Source organism: Herpailurus yagouaroundi, unplaced genomic scaffold (genome assembly GCF_014898765.1).
Source record: "Herpailurus yagouaroundi ecotype Mexico unplaced genomic scaffold, PumYag 159, whole genome shotgun sequence".
Lineage (NCBI taxonomy): Eukaryota > Metazoa > Chordata > Mammalia > Carnivora > Felidae > Herpailurus > Herpailurus yagouaroundi.
In genome coordinates this window covers 52,558,422-52,575,894 of record NW_024412400.1, presented here as the reverse complement: position 1 = coordinate 52,575,894, position 17,473 = coordinate 52,558,422, and the positions used below count along the sequence as shown (strand labels likewise).

At 33.9% G+C, this 17,473-nt stretch overlaps 1 protein-coding gene across 1 annotated transcript in view; it reads right to left on the bottom strand.

The window, feature by feature from the left end:
- The window catches only part of RSRC1 (arginine and serine rich coiled-coil 1), a 245,061-nt gene that overhangs the window by 141,470 nt on the left and 86,118 nt on the right, over positions 1 to 17,473 (bottom strand). The window lies entirely within an intron of this gene.

The following is a 17,473-nucleotide window of genomic DNA, read 5'->3' as shown; positions in this document are numbered from 1 at the left end:
CCCATATCTTCACAGAAAACCCACAGCAGCCAAATACACGATCTGCACAGATTTGCTATTAATAGAAAAACCATATCACCTATCATACAAACTTTTGAAGGATAAAAGGGTGATTTTTAAGAGTCAAGACAGGCACTATAACATTAAGACAACATGTCTAAGTTGGTACTGTCCCAGAGAAACCAGAAAGCATGATCACTCTATCACCATCACAGCAAAGCTATATACCACAATTAGAAGCCTTCCATATCAATTACTATCTGCCCACCCTCCCCATAGCACCTACTTTCCCAATCTCCATTCCTCCCAATGTACCCAATTCATAAAATAAACACAATTATCTCCAAATCATCCCATGGTTTTCCCTAACACAAAATCCCACTGTAGAAAACCTATGCCTGTCATTCTCCAAAACATCTTGCTCATTATTCACCATATGTCAATACATGCAACCCATGCCATTTTGGAATACTCTCCTATAAATATTACTGATGTGGCTCAAAGAACTATGATAGCAATAGCAGAACTATAAATTAAGCCATCCATGATGCCAAGTCTAAAGAAAATAGTAAGTTTTAAAATATCACAGTATACAATATAAACTACTGGATCTTTCTCTCCCTGTCTTAATGTTTGTTATGTTAATTCTCATATTATAGGGCTCTTAATTTTGCTTATAGGCTACAAGAAGCAAAATATGACTCTGGAGAGAATACATGGAGAAAAGACAGTAAGTCCAAAAAATAGGCAAAATAACAGTATTAAAAGCTGTTAAAAAAGAACCACAAAATCAAACAAAGACTCAAAGTGAATTAAGCTGACTTCTTAGTTGTCATGAGAATTACTTTACATAATTTTGAGTAAAATGCATATCCCAGACATATGAACAACCCCATTTATTAAGTAACTTTAACTATGTATTTAAAGGATCTCCGTCAAGAAGAAAGTAACAGATCACAGTAAAGAGATTTCCTACCCTGACCAGAGAAACAAAAAGTTGAAGAAACTACACTAAAATTTAAGATGTTATTTGTCCTTCATTCCTTAAATAAATACCCTTCTGACAAATCACTCTAGAAGTCTCTAGAGCACCATAACTAAAATGGAGATATATTATAAGCAAAGAAACATTTGATAAAAAATGTGGCATTCTAGAACACACAATATATAAGCAATAAATGGACAGCAAGATGTCCTATTATACCAGATAAATGCTTTCAATATCTACAGAATAGGAACAATCACCATAACATCCCTACATAAAATGAATTACTGCCCTCAAAAACCAATTCGTCAAGTTTCTTAATTGGCTAATAAGTTCTAAACACATGTAATCAAAACAAATATCCTAATATTTTATCTTTCAAAAAAATAACTACAATACTTCAAGTAGTTTCTTAAGTAGAGTTCTATAAATAAAGACTATATTTACCATAAAGTAAAACTGTACTTAAAATTAAATTTTAAAATTATACAGTGAATAAATTTACACGAATTCCATGTCAGGATGACGTTTTGAACATGGACATCTACTTTCAACCCCAATTGAAATCCAACTAAAACCTAACAACCAGGGGAATTTTTTAAAAGGATGCACACTCTAGGAAAGAAATATACTATGAAAAGGGAAGTGTCCACTGGTGGCTTGGTGGTGGAAAACAACTAGAAAACAAAATGCTGAAGCTCAGGGTTCCATAAAACATCAAAGGATCTGAAAATAAGCTTAGCTTTTCTCATAAAGTTCCCCATTCATTAGAGAAACTTCCATCTCCCTGTATTAATAATGTACAGTGCCACTCAAGAAACCTTATAAGTCACCTAAAACCTTCAGTCTATTCACAGAATTGCCTATTACTGCAGATCCAGGAAAATTCTGCGCCTTATCATGAACAACAACAAAAAGAATCTGACATCCATACAAAGCAACTGCAGTTGAACCTCTAACAACATGGGTTTTAACTGCGTGGATCCACTTACATGCAGATTTTTTTCAATAAATGCATTACAGTATTGTAAATGTATTTTCCCTTCCTTACGACTTTCTTAATAACTCTTTTCTCTAGCTTACTTTATCACATGAATATAAAACATAATACATATAACATATAAAATATGTGTTAATCAGTTGTTTAGGTTATCAGTAAGGCTTCTGATTAAATTTCTAGGGAGTCAACAATTGTAAGTGGATTTCTGACTGAGTGGGGGGATTGGCATCCCAAGAGTCAACTGTATAAAAAAAGAAACAAAGTGGGGTACCTTAGTGGCTCAGTTAAACAACCAATTCTTAATGATTTTGGCTGAGGTCCTTATCTCATGGTTCATGAGATCAAGTCCCGCATCGGATTCCACACTTATAATGCAGAGCCTGCTTGGGATTCTCTCACTCTGCCCCTTCCCCACTTATGTTTTGTCTCTCTCTCTCTCTTTCTTTCTCAAATAATAAGTAAACTTAAAAAAATAAAACAAAGTTAGAATTAAATTTTTCAGATGAAGCAGATATACCCCATAAAAATACCCATGAAGCAGAGGAGACTATAACATAATACTCCAACATTAAATATAGCATAGAATAAGAGACACGGTGTTAGTGATAAAGATTCAAGAAAAAAAAGTTAAAAGATATAAAAGTAGCAAAAACAGTCAGAAAAAGTAAGAGAAATAAGGGGTAGACAATGAACATCCAACTTAACTGAGGCTACAGAAAAGAAAAAAAAAAAGGGACAGAACTAACATTACAATATAATCCAAGAACACTTTTGGAACTAAAAGAATCTATATGTAGAAAGGGTCCACTGTGTATCTGGGGATATGGATAAACCATAGTCAACTCTTGAGATATATCCTGATGCAGTACTACATATTAACAATAAAGAAAAAAGAATACCCTGATCAAGTCACTAACAACAAAATAAAGTAACATGGGCATCAATCTTCTCAAATGCAAGATAAATAGCAAAACAATGGCTTTAATTTTCCTTAAGGAACTCAAGGGGGAAAAAGTGTGTTCACAATGTTACATCTCGTCAAATTATCCTTCAAGTATAAAGCTATAGAAAATAAGTGATAAAAGTACTAATTTATGTTAAATCTAGTAAGTCAAGAACATGCTACAATTTCTAGGTTAAGCACACTCAAAATAAATTAAAAGAATGTAAGCTAACAAGCTAACAGAGAAGAAATTGCAATAAAATTAAACCAAAGAAGGTAAGAAAAAAGGAGGGGGGGGGGGAGAAAATGGACTGGAACAAATAAAGAAGAGAGATTTAAATCCAAATATAACAGTAATCAATAAACATAAATAGACTAAATATTACAACTGAAAGAAAGATTCTCAGACTGAAAACAGCAAATTATAGACACCTTTCAAAGTGAATATATTAAATATAAAACAAAGAAAGTTAGAAAGTAAAAGTTTGGGAAAAATATCACACAAGCACTAATAAGAAAAAAATGGTAAGATTACATCAATATCAGTAGACTTCAAAGTAAAAAAATATTGGTAGAAATAGAGACAACTCATGATGATGAGGTCACTCCAAAAAGAATATAAAACAATTCTGAACTTGCATATCTACAATCAGGATTTGTCTCTGAGTTCTGCCAATAACTGATAAATTGAGATACTAAAAGGGAAAAAAGAAAAGGGAAGATATAAAAGATTAAAACAAACGGTAGTTAAATTCACCTATTTAACTGCATTCCAAAACTGTGTAATATTCATTCTTACCATGTACATCTGTAGTATTTCCTAAAATAAACCTTATGATGTGCCATAAATCTAATCTCAACACATTTCAAAAATGAAAGGTGTTCAGGGGGACCTGGCAGGCTTAGTTGGTAAAACATGCAACTTTTGATCTCAGGCTCATAAATTCAAGCTCCACATTAGGTACAGACAATACTTAAAAATAAAATCTTAAAAAAAAACTGGGGCACTTGGGTGGCTCAGTCAGGTGAGCATCCAACTTTTGATTTCAGCTCAGGTCATGACCTCACGTTTGTGGAATCAAGCCCCACAGTGGGCTCCGTGCTGAACATGGGAGCCTGCTTAAGATTCTCTCCCTCTGCCCTTCTCCCCTGCTAGTGTTCATTCTCTCTAAAATAAAAAAATAATAAATTAAAATTAAAATTAAAATCAAATAAAAATTAGAAAATGAAAAGCATTCAGATTATACTCTCTGACTACAGTGAAATTAAGCAAGAAAGAAACAAAAAACTAGAAAAACCTACAAATGTTTGGAAATTAAGTAATTTTTTCTATGCTACCCATGGGAAAGATGAAACCACAATAGATATTTTTTAAATATTTGAATCAAATAAAAACTAAAATTTGACATATCAAAAATACTATAGCTAAAGCACAGTAAAGATGAAAATGTACAGCATTAAAAACACATATCAGAAAATAATAAAAGGTAAAATAAATAATCTAAGCAGCCATCTCAAAGAGTTAGGGGGAAAAAAACAGAAAATTATACTCAAAGAAGGTAAAGTAACAGAAATAAAAGCAAATATTAATGAGCCAAAGATAGTTGATTTTTTGAAAAGACTAATAAAGTTGATAAACTCTCAGTGGAAACGACCAAAAAAACCAGAAAAATCACAAATAAAATAATATTATAGTTAAATGACCTTTCACACACAGGGACGTTAAAGGCTATGAGAATAGCCATTTCATCATAAACAACTAAAAAAGCAGACAACATGTATTAAACAACTATTTCAGACATTGAACAATAAGGCAGTGCAAAACTGTGAATACCCAAGAAAAGGCAAACAAGGAAGGGAAAACTAGGACTGTCCCCAACTTACTGCCTTCAGGAAGTTTCCATGCCACAGAGCAAGGAGAGGGAACCCAAAAAGAGCTTCCATAGACTTGCTGACTTAAGGAGACAGAGATAGATCTTCAAGGAGGCCAAGGTGGCTAGAATTTCCAAGGCATCAGAAGGAAGTTGGATGGGGTGCCTAGGTGGTTCAGTGGATTAAGCATCTGACTCTTGATTTCAACTCAGGTCGTGGTCTCCATCTCACAACTATCAGGTTCCATGCTAGTCGTCTTAAGATTCTCTCTGTCCCTGTCCCTCTGCCCCTCTCTCGCTCTCTCTTTTAAAAAAGAAGGAGGAGGAGTCAGAGAAGGAAGTTGGACAGAGAGAGAGGGATCCAGAAATCTGCCATGGGCTCCCCTAGATCTTCTGACAAGTTCTAACCTATAGATATATGAGGTGAAATTCCACAGGACTGGGGAAAAGAACACTGGAAAGCAACAGAAATCCTGAATACCCTACAGGGGGAGAAATCATGTTCCACCAGCCAGAGTGAAGACACTTTGTACATAAGGCATTGTAAAGAGTCAAGTATTGATAACAGAACCAAATAACCCATAAATAAAGGTACTCTAGACCCATTCTGAAGCTTAAAAAGCAAGCCTTGATATTGGCAAAATACCACCTAATGAAGTTAGATCATGGCTACGTGAGGGTGTTCTATACTTCCATTTCAACGGATGCTTAAAAATTTCCAATCAAAGGCTAAAAAAAAATTACTTGACATTTCATTTATAAGTCTGTTATTCAAAACTCACCATACAAATCACCATGGTTTTTCAATCCAATTCACATAAACCTATTAACACAAAGTACCTGATACCTTATACCAAAAGACTATTTCAAATACACACACCAACAATAATGCTATTTCTTTGGAAAAAACACACACATTCTGAGTTTTAACTAAGATAAAGTCAGTGGGTTAATATTCTTCAGCTTTGGTCACTAATGGACCCTACATCTGCCTTAGAAAAATCTATCTAGATCATTACAGTTGCCAATTATTCTAAACTGCAGAACCAAGATCAACTATCCTCACCAGGGGCTGAGGATCAAGCCTCTAGCTGTGGTAGATCAAATGATTGGAAACAGGGATTGCTTGTCTATTACTGACACAGTAATTCCTTATTTATAGTGCCCCAACTGAAATGTTTCTTATCAAAATTCCAGATACATTTACCTGGCCCTGTAACTCACATCAAGTTTTACAACTGACTTATCGGACTTCAAACCTAGTAAATAAAAATCGATAACAATCTCTCATTTACCATGATAGCTAATGCTCTAAAATACGTGTAATGACATACTTGCTTATTACACCTCTTATTTAGCAATGTTACAGGACATAAAATCTATCCTTATTATTACTAAGTATCTTCTATGTGCTAAAAAGCATGCTGGCTATATTAATCTATTTTAACTTTTAATTCTACACAGTATTTAAACATATACTTGTTATCGTCCTCTCCTTTTGGATTTTTTCCTGCTTTGGGTGGAGGCAGGGTTGGGGTTTTGGGGTGTTTTGTTTTGTTTTTGGTCAGTTGGGTTGATTTGGCTTGTTTTTTTGCTTTGACAAAACTGAACTCTGAACTTTTCAGAGTTCACACAGCCAATGTGTGATAGAGCTGAAATTTGAACCCAGGCTTCTCCACATCCTTTCAACTACAACACACTGCCAGTAATATCTGATTGCAGTATCATTTTCAAAAAAAAACTCTATAAGACAGAAAATAAATATCTATGCAAAAACTCATTTCCAAAACATTACCAAAAGATTTAAATCCACCTTATTACAGGTAGATCCATTCAACTAAGTATCTTGGAATTCTCATCATGTCAATCTTCAAAAATTCCCAATCATCATCATCACTAGTGCCTTGATTTTTAAGAGAAGATATTAAAACATACAATTGGGAAGAGGAAAAAAAGCAAAAGAGAATCGCGGAATGCCAGTGCCTCCCCCCACTAAAAAAGCATATAACCCACCCACTATGCCAAAGGTTAAGTCATTTAGTCAAGTTCAAAGATCTTCAAAGACTTCTTAGATCCAGATAAGCCCATATGTTACCAAAATTCTAAGAAAAAGCTATTACTTTCCAATCTGCTTCTCATGTTTAAGATACAGAACACACAGATGCTTGGCATCACTCATCAGTCTTCCTAAATTTTCACACCAGATAATCAAGGTCCACCAATAACTTTCCTATCTAAAAATCTTAGTAATGTCTTTATTCCATCACTGCCTGGTTCACTTGTTAAATCTGAAAGTAACCATAAAAGACCATTCAGTTACTGTACAATAAGTGTTAATTTGCTAATTTCTTCACAGGTAATCAATTAAAATGTAAAATATTGGATAAAATTAGTTGCACTAAATTTAACAGCTGTTCCATAAGCATAATTAGTTTCACAAGGGCCATATGTATTCTGAACAGAGACAGAGTTGAAACAAACAGACAGATTTTAAGCAAGTTTGAGAAAATCTGCATTTAATTAGCAGGTGGGCACTACAACTGCATAACGTTTTTATACATTTATATTTATGAAGTGACAGAAGATCTAAAGGCTTTTTAAAATGGCGTTTATTGTTTGAATGGGAACTGTTTTGCTGCATGCTAAAGTGATTTAAGTCCTTATAGCTCTGCTTTGAAAAAAATCATAAATGGTGAAAGAAAACATGTGGAAAACTGTAAAACTAGAAAGAATTTGCGACAAAAAACAGATACACATACCATAACTAAAAGGAAACTACACTTAATTAAATGTACACTACATCTGGAATATCAGCCTAATAAAATGTGAAACTATTAATTTTCATTGTTCTAAAGGAAATGAGGTCAGTGTCATTTAATAATTCCTCCAATTACATTGGACTAACTCATTGGACTGTATGTTCTGGATACCATCTAATCTTAAAATACTATATACTTTACAATATCCTTAAGTTAAACTTTTTAAATAAAGGCATTTAAATTACAAAGGAGTAAAATAATAAAATTGGTAAATGAAAATTCTTTAGCAGCTGGGAGCTACCAGCATTATATTTTAAACCTCATGACTTTTGCATGAAGCTTTTTATGGGTGCCCATAATAAGTATGAGATTACACTTGTTAGTTCTTATTAGCACTAAAATCATCACTTTAAATATATAAGTAGAATACATAATTTTAAAAATTAATATGTTTACTCAGCCAATAATTTCATTAGTAAGCTATATTTATCATTATTTTTTAAATACTATAAAAATGTTATTTTTTCCAAAGGCAAATGTGTTAGGAAGTCCTTAATAGAGTAATGTTTGTGAAGGAAAATAAAAATTTTCCAAAATAAAATAGAAAAATAAAGCAAATTCCTGCACTGTTTGTATGTGTGCAGAAGAATTAGAGAGGAGCAAAATGCTTGCTTATCAACTAAGTGAATCTAAAACATTTTAATGTTTCTTCACCTAGCTAAATAATGGACCATTCCACTTATGTATTAAAGACATGTAAACTTCAAAATTTTTCTTTAAATAATAAGGTCCTTATGAGTAAATTTAAATTACCATACATGAATTTTTATATCAGCATCCTATTTTTAGCAATAAAATATCACTCTAACACACTTCCTAATTTGCAAAATTTATATTTGTATATGAAAATGTTTAAAAGTTATGGAGTCCTTGCACCAACAAAAAATTTTTAATAACAAATTTGATTATAAAATCAAACTCTGATAACTTTGTGTTCTAGAATTAACATTAATAATGAGTGCTTCATATTCAAAACTAAAACAGAGGAAAAATACAGATCGCTTTGCCCCAAAATAATTAGGTTTTTTAAATTAAAATGTTCCATTAAAATTCATTTCCTGAGGCGCCTGGGTGGCTCAGTCGGTTAAGGGTCCAACTCTTGATTTCGGCTCAGGTCATGATCTCACAGTTTGCGAGTTCAAGCCCCACGTCGGGCTCTGCACTGACTGAGCAGAGCCTGCTTGGAATTCGCTTCTCCCCTCTCTCTCTGCCCCTACCATGCGCACTCTCTCTCTCTCTCTCAAAATAAACTTTAAAAATAAATAAATAAATAAAATTCATTTCCATTATCCTTATTCATTATAGATAAAAACTAAAGTGAACAAAAATCTAAATATACTTTAATTATACAGCAAATTCTATAATTATAAAGTTGGAGGAAAATCTTAAGACATTGAAATGTTTAAAGTTATTTATTAAAAACATTTTAAAAATTATTTTTAAATGTCTCCAGTAACTTGCTGCAAGACTTCATTCAATACAAACACATAAAACATAAAACTTAAATGAACATTAAAGGCATTCTGATGCCTTTAAGTAAGTCTTCCAGTTCTGTTTTTTGCTGCTCTTCCAAACTATGAACAAGTTGCACAACAAAGCCAATTAATGGTAATAAAACAATCAGAGAAAACAAGTCACCTACAGCATGAAACTTATCTCAATACTCACCATATTTTATTAGTGAAAACCAGGGTCAGCCATGCCCACCATTATTGTGTATTGTACTGCACTGAATTGTATACTCAGGTACAAGATGAATCCTTAAAATTGAGGTATGTATTAGTTTATTCTTGATTGTGTGAGATCATGGTATGTGAGATCAAGCCCTGCAGCGGGCTCTGCACTACTGTCCGGAGCATGCTTGAGACTTTCTCTCTCCTCTCTCTCTGCTCCTCCCCCCACAGGCACACACACGCTCTCTTTCTCTCTCTCTCTCAAAAGAAATAAACTTAAAAAAAAATGAAATTTTGCCATTTACAACATGGATGGAGCTACAGAGTATAATCCTAAGTGAAATAAGTCAGTCAGAGAAAGACGAATACCATATGATTTCATTCTTATGTGGAATTAAAAAAAAAAAAAAAAGCAAAGGAAAAGAGAGAGAGAGAGAGAGAGAGAGAGAGAGAGAGAGAGAGACACGAAGAAACAGACTCCTAACTATTGAGAACAAACTGATGGTTACCAAAGGGGAAGCAGGTGGGGAGCTGGGTGAAATAGGTGATGGGGATTAAGGAGTGCACTTGTCACGATGAGCTCTGGTGATGTATGGTAACTGTTAAATCACTATATGGTACACCTGAAACTAACATAACACTGTATGTTAACTACATTGGAATTAAAATAAAATAAATAATAATAAAATAATACAGAATAAACTTAAAACTTAGACACTGGAACTATCAAATCAGAATAGTGTGGAACTATACAGTCTACTAGTCAAAAGTGCACTTTATAGCATTACTATACAGCTCAGTATAACATGCCGTAATTTATATTCATAACGGTCCCAAATCATAAGCAAAAACAGAATACAACTGGACTTGAACTTTAAGAAAAACAAAAACAAAACTGCTATTCATGAAAACTAAAACCTAAAATACCTATTCTTAAGGAAGGAATAGTATTCAAAACATATTAAATCAGAAAAAAAAAAAGAATTCTAATTACAATTTGAACCATTCTTTCCTGTGAACACAAAGTACTGTATCTGGACAAAAATGAGCTTAAAGTAAAAAAGGTTTCCACACAAACACTCAAAGTATTTTCCACTAACACATAGCCTACAACATTAACTCTGGGAGTTTGAAGAAACCTCAGACTGTCTTATGTGCTCATGTTTGGACCTGAATAAGCCAGACTCCAGAATACCAAGAAAAATATCTTATGAAGGGATTTAAAACAAAGTTTATGCTCTTAGTCATAGTGACAAGCCAATATAAATCCAGTTGGGGATTCCCTATCACCCTAAGAAAAGATATTTATAAGATCAGTTTATGTTCATTAAATGTCCGTAATATATTTGACATTATGAACTTCATAGATGATTTGTGATTACTGTATAAAACTGAGAAGACAGAAACACACCAGACACATTCCTGCCTTACGTCATTTGCCATGGCTCTTCCCACTGTTTTCACAATGTTGCTGGACATCTCAGACTCCCTCACCTCCTTCAAATCTCTGTCCAAATGTCAACTTTTCATTAACCTCTATATCAGCCACTCTGTTAAATACTGTAATCTGACCTTGCCCCCAACCTCCACAACACCCAATTACCCTAGCTAGTTCTATTTTTCCTTTTTACCATTTCATTAAATCTAAAATTCATATAATTTACTTATATTTATTGTCTATGAACTAACCTCGCTAGAACATAAGCTCTAAAAGGACAATCTCTTTTATTAACTGACATATCCCAAGTGTCTAGTCACATAGAAGAGACTAAAATATTTGTTAAAAATGAGTAAGTAAATAAATTCATATATCACTTTACTGTTTTGTCCTGTCTTCTAATTTCATCTTGCATGATTATTTAATGGCACAAAAACAGACACTCAGATCAATGGAACAGAATGGAGAACCCAGAAATGGACCCACAAACATATGGCCAACTAATCTGTGACAAAGCAGGAAACAATATCCAATGGAATAAAGACAGTCTCTTTAGCAAGTGGAGCTGGGAAAACTGGACAGCAACGTGCATAAAAATGAACCTGGACCACTTTCTTACACCATACACAAAAATAAACTCAAAATGGAAGAAAAACCTAAATGTAAGACAGGAAGCCATCAAAATCTTCGAGAAGAAAGCAGGCAAAACCCTCTCTGAGCTTGGCCACAGCAACTTCTTACTCAACACATCTCTGGAGGCAAGGGAAAAAAAAGCAAAAATGAACTATCGGGACCTCATCAAAATAAAAAGCTTCTGAACAGAGAAAGAAACAATCAGCAAAACTAAAAGGCAACTGACGGAATAGGAGAAGATATTTGCAAAGAGCATATCAGATAAAGGGTTAGTATCCAAAATCTATGAAGAACTTATGAAACTCAACACCCAAAAAACAAATAATCCAGTGAAGAAATGCACAGAAGACATGAATAGACACTTCTCCAAAGAAGACATCCAGATGGCCAAATGACACATGAAGAAAATTGCATGATTATTTAATATTTTTCCTTAATAAATTCACTTAAATATTTGTTATCTAATTTGTCCTTTCCATGTGTCCAAATTATCTTAATATTAGAAAGTAATGACATCCCTTCTTAATAAAATGGCATATGTATACTTGAGAGAAATTATAATAACAATATACACTACTTTGGTTCAAATTTTCATTGCATTGTATCTTTCAAACTATAATAATAACACTGCAGAAAACGCATTAAGAAAACTGCAATAAAGTGAAAACTTTTTATCATTAGTTTTCAATAAAACAAATGCATCTATTCCTAATTTTTTGCAAGGAACTGAGACAGTAACCCAGTCCATAAAGAGCCATAATTTGCAGCATTTCTCAACTCTAGGACCATTCTGACATCACACCCTTGCAAACACAGATGCTTACCCCAGATGACAGAAATTTCTCTCATGTACACAGAATTCTTACTCTAATCTAATCTATAATATGGAGTTCCAAGAAGGATCCTTACTATGCCACACTTATCAAATTCATTTTGCTTCCTTATCCTTAAAGCCCTAATTAATAACTAGTGCTCCTCAATACAGTTTATGAAAAGCATTTCATAAGCTTTCAGGACTCACATGAGTTTACTGATCATCTAGTTCAACCAGTGTCAACTTCAGCCCATCATCAGTTACCTGAGCTTTTAAAACTATACTTATGGCAAAAAGTAAAAATATATAAATAAACCTTGACTAAAACCTCGTATCTTATACAAGATTAACTCAAAGTAAATCACAGACTTAAAGTAAAACATGAGGGGCATGTGGCTGGCTCAGTTGGTTGGGCGCCTGACTCTTGATTTGGGCCCAGATCGTGATCTCAGTCATGAGATTAAGCCTCACACAGGGCTCTGCATTGGGCATGGAGCCTGCTTGGGATTCTCTCTCTCCCTCTCCCTGGCTCATGTGTGCATGCTGTCTCTCAAAATAAATAAACTTTTTTGAAAAAAGTAAAACATGAAATTGTATCATTTCTAGAAGAAAACACTGGAAAAAAAGCTTTGGAATCTAGTACTCAGCAAAGAGTTATCAGATTTGATATAAAAAAAACACAATTCATTAAGGGAAAAACTGAAAAAGTGGACTTTGCGAAAATTTAAAACTTTTGTTTGCTCTGTAAAAGACCCCATCAAGAGAATGCAGACACAAACTATAGATTAGAAGAAAATGTTTGCATACCATATATCTGACAAAGGACTAACATCTAGACTATATAAAGAACTCTTCAAATACAACAGTAAAAAAAAACAAAACAAAACCCTCAAAACTCATCAGAAAAAAAAAAAAAGACAATTCCCTTGGAAAATAAAAAACAAATGAACAGAAATTTTATCAGAGAGTATATACAGATAACAAATAATCACATGTAAAGATAAAAATTAGAATCAGAAGATTTTGGGGGAAGATGGTAAAATAGGAGGACACTGAGTTCATCCCATCCTACATTTATAGCTAGATATCAACCACATCCAAATAAATAAACTGGAGAACAACCTGAACACTGGCAGAACAAACTCCACAAATAATACAGAGACACAAAATATAGTGATAAAGAAAAAATATTTAAAGCAGCAAGACAAGATATAGTAACTTAAAAGGGAAAACCCATAAGGCTAACAGGAGATTTTTTGACAGAAACTTTGCAACCCAGAAGGAAGTAGCATGATATATTCAAGGTGCTGAATGGGAAAAATCTACAGCCAAGAATACTGTCCAGCAAGGTTATCATTCAGAATAGAGAGATAAAAAGTTTCCCAGACAAAAACTAAAGGAGTTCATGACTGCTAAACCAGTCCCTAAAGAAATAGTAAAGGAGACTCTGAGTGGATAGGAGAGACACTATAAAGGTTAAAAACAAAAAGAGTAAAAATGAATATTTTGATAAAAAGTCAGTCAAAGGAACTCACAAAATCAAGGTATATAAAATGTAACAACATATACCTGAAAAGTGAGGAAGAGAGAAGTAAAGAATGGGTTCAAACTTAAATGACTGTGGACTTCATATAGACTGCTATATGCAGAAAAGGTTATAAACAAACCTAATGGTAACCATGTATCAAAAAATAATAACATGAGAAGAATAAAGAGAAATAAATCCAAATATATCACTAAAGAAAATCAGGAAACTGTGAAAGAATAAGAGAAAGGAACAGAGAAAACGCTTCAGAAATAACCACAAAACACTTAATAAAATGAAAATATGTGTCTATCAATAATACTTCAAATGCAAATGGACTAAATGCTCCAATCAAGACACAGGATGACAGAATGGAGAAAAAAAGAAGACCCATCTCTCTTATGCCTACAAGAGACTCATTTAAGACATAAAGATACCAGCAAATTGAAAGTGAAGGGATGGAGAGACATCTATCATGAAAAGAAAACTGGAGTAGCAATACTTGTAAGGCACAAAATAAACTTTACAAAAAAGACTATATAGGCTCTGTGCTGACAGAGTGGGTTTCTGTGAGAAATTAAGAAAGGATCATGAGAATCATGCTTCAGACTCTCTCTCCCTCTCTCTCTACTCCTCCCCAGCTCATGCTCTCTGTGTCTCTCAAAATAAATAAATAGCTAAAAAAAAAACACAAAAAACAAAAAAACAAAAAATAAAACAAAACAAAAAAACCAAAAGCCAAAAACCAAAAAAACACCACAAATAAAAAAACAAAGATTGCAACAAGAGACAAAGAAGGACACTATATAATCATAAAGGGAACAATACAACAAAAAATATATAGCAACTGTAAATATTTATGCACCCAACACAGAAGCACCCAAATACATAAACTGTTAACAACAAATCTAAGGGAACTAATCAATAATAATACAACAATAGTAGGGGACTTTAACACCCCACTTACATCAATAGACAGATTGATCTAAAGAGAAAATCAACAATGAAACGCTGGAACAAATGGATTTAACAGATATATTCAGAACATTCCATCCTAAACAATAGAATACACATTCTTTTTAAGTGCACATGGAACATTCTCCAGAATAGATCACTAATTAGCCCATAAAACCAGCCTCAACAAATTCAAAAAGATCAAAGTCATATATTTATCTATTTATTTATGTATGTATTTATTTATTTATTGGAGAGAGAGGTGGAGAAGGAGAGAAAGATGGCAGGGGAAAGAGGCAGAGGGAAGGAGAGAGGGAGAGCACGAGAAGGGAGAGGGGCAGAAGGGGAGAGAGAATGAGAATCTTAAGCAGGATTCATGCTCAGTGCAGAGCCTGATGTGGGGCTCAATCCCACAACTGTGGGATCATGATCTGAGCTGAAATCAAGAGTCAGACACTCAACCAACTGAGCCAGACAGGTGCCCAGCCAAGCATCTTTTCTGACCACAAAGCTATGAAACTAGAAGTCAAAGACAAGAAAAAATCTGGAAAGACTACAAATACATGGAAGTTAAACAACATTCTACTAAACAATAAATGGGTCAATCAGAGAAGAGGAGGAAGAGGAGGAGACAAGACAAAGAAGAAGAACAACAACAACAACAAGGGGAGGAGGAGGAGGAAGAGGAAGAGGAGGAAGAAGAAATTAAAGAGTACACGGAAACAAATGAAAATGAAAACACAATGGTGCAAAACATTTGGGATACAGCAAAAGTGGTTCTAAGAGGGAGTTTATAGCAACACAGGCCAAGAAGCAAAAACAAAAGTCTTAAACAAACTAATCTTACACCTCAAGGAGGTAGAAAAACAACAACAACAACAAAAACCTCAAAGCAACAGAGGGAAGGAAATAATAAAGATTAGAGCAGACGATATAGAAACTAAAAAAAAAAATATAACAGATCAATGAAACCAGGAGCTGGTTCTTTGGGGGGAAAAAATCAATAAAATTCATAAATCTCTAACCAGAGTTATCAAGAAAAAAAGAGAGTGGACTCAAATATAATTATAAATGAGAGAGAAAAAATAAAAACACCACAGAAATACAAACAATAAGAAGACAGTATTGTGAAAAACTATTCACCAAGAAATTGGACAACCCAGAAGAAATGGCTAAATTCCTGGAAACATATAAACTACCAAAACAGAAACAGAAAAGTTGAATAGACTGATTACCAGCAAAGAAAGTAAATCCGTAATCAAAAAACTCCCAAAAAACAAAAGTCCAAGACCAAATGGCTTCACAGGCAAATTCCATCAAATATTTAAGAAAGAGTTAATACCTATTCCTGTCAAACTATTCCAAAAAATATAGAAAACAAAGGAGAACTTCCAAATTCACTCAAGAGGCCAGCATTACCCTAATTACCAAACCCAGATAAAAACACCACTAAAAAAAAAAAGGATATGCCAATATCCCTAAGGAACTAAAATTCCTCAACAAAATACTAGCAAACCCCTATAGCAGCATTATTTACAAAGCCTAGATATGGAAGCAACCCAAGGGTCCACTGATTGAAAGAAGATAACACACACACACACACACACACACACACACACACACACACACACCACCGGAATATTATTCAGCCATAAAAAAAAGAATGAAATCTTGCCATTTGCAATGACAGGAAAGGAGCTACAGAATATAATTCTAAGCAAAATAAATCAAAGAAAGACAAATACCATGATTTCACTCATATATGGAACTTAAGAAACAAAACAAATGAGCAAAGTTAAAAAAGAGAGACACAGACAAACCAAGAAACAGACTCTTAACTATAGAGAACAAATTGATGGTTACCAGAGGCGAGATGGGTGGAGGGATGGATGAACTAGGTTATGAGAATTAAGGAGTGCACTTGTTGGGGCACCTGGGTGCTCAGTCGATTAAGTATCCAACTCTTGATTTTTGTTCACATACCACGATCTCACAGTTAGTTCAAGCCTCGTGTCAGGCTCCACACTGTCAGTGTTACAGCCTGCTTGGGATTCTATTTTTCTCTCTCCTTTCCCCCAGTCTCTCTCTCTCAAAATAAGTAAATAAATGTTAAAAAAAAAAAAAAAAAAAGGTGTGTACTTGCTGTGATGGGCACCAGGTATTGTATGGATGTGCTGAATCACTAAATGGTACACCTGAAACTAATATAACACTGTGTTAACTAACTGGTATTTAAATAAAAATTTAAAAAATTCTAAAAATTCTAAAAAGTACAACAAGAGCACATGTATGAATTCACCTATAACATGGATGCAGGAAATGGTTCTCTGATTATGTCCAAAATTCCAGGTATATGACTACTAAATCTGACTCAAAATAGGAGAAACTTTATCACAGATAAAGAGCTAGTGCTACAATTAAAAACCAACTGATAGGGGCACCTGAGTGGCTCAGTCGGCTGAGTATCTGACTCTTGATTTTGGTTCAGGTCCCATGACCCCAACATGGGATCAAGCCCCGTGTTGGGCTCCACACCCAGTGTGGATTCTCTCTCTCCCTCAGTCCCTCCCCCCCACTTATGCTCTCTCTCACTCTCTTAAAACAAACAAACAAACAAAAAAACCAATAACAACTGACTGAAGAACAAAACAAAATGAATTGTTGCTTTCAAGAAACATATATAAAACATGAGGACATAGAAAGTTTGATAGTATGAAAAGGAAGAAAATATGTACCAGGCAAACATTAACCAAAATAATCACATAGGACAAACTTGATTTTAAGACCAAAAGCATTTACTACAGCAGAAGACAAGCAT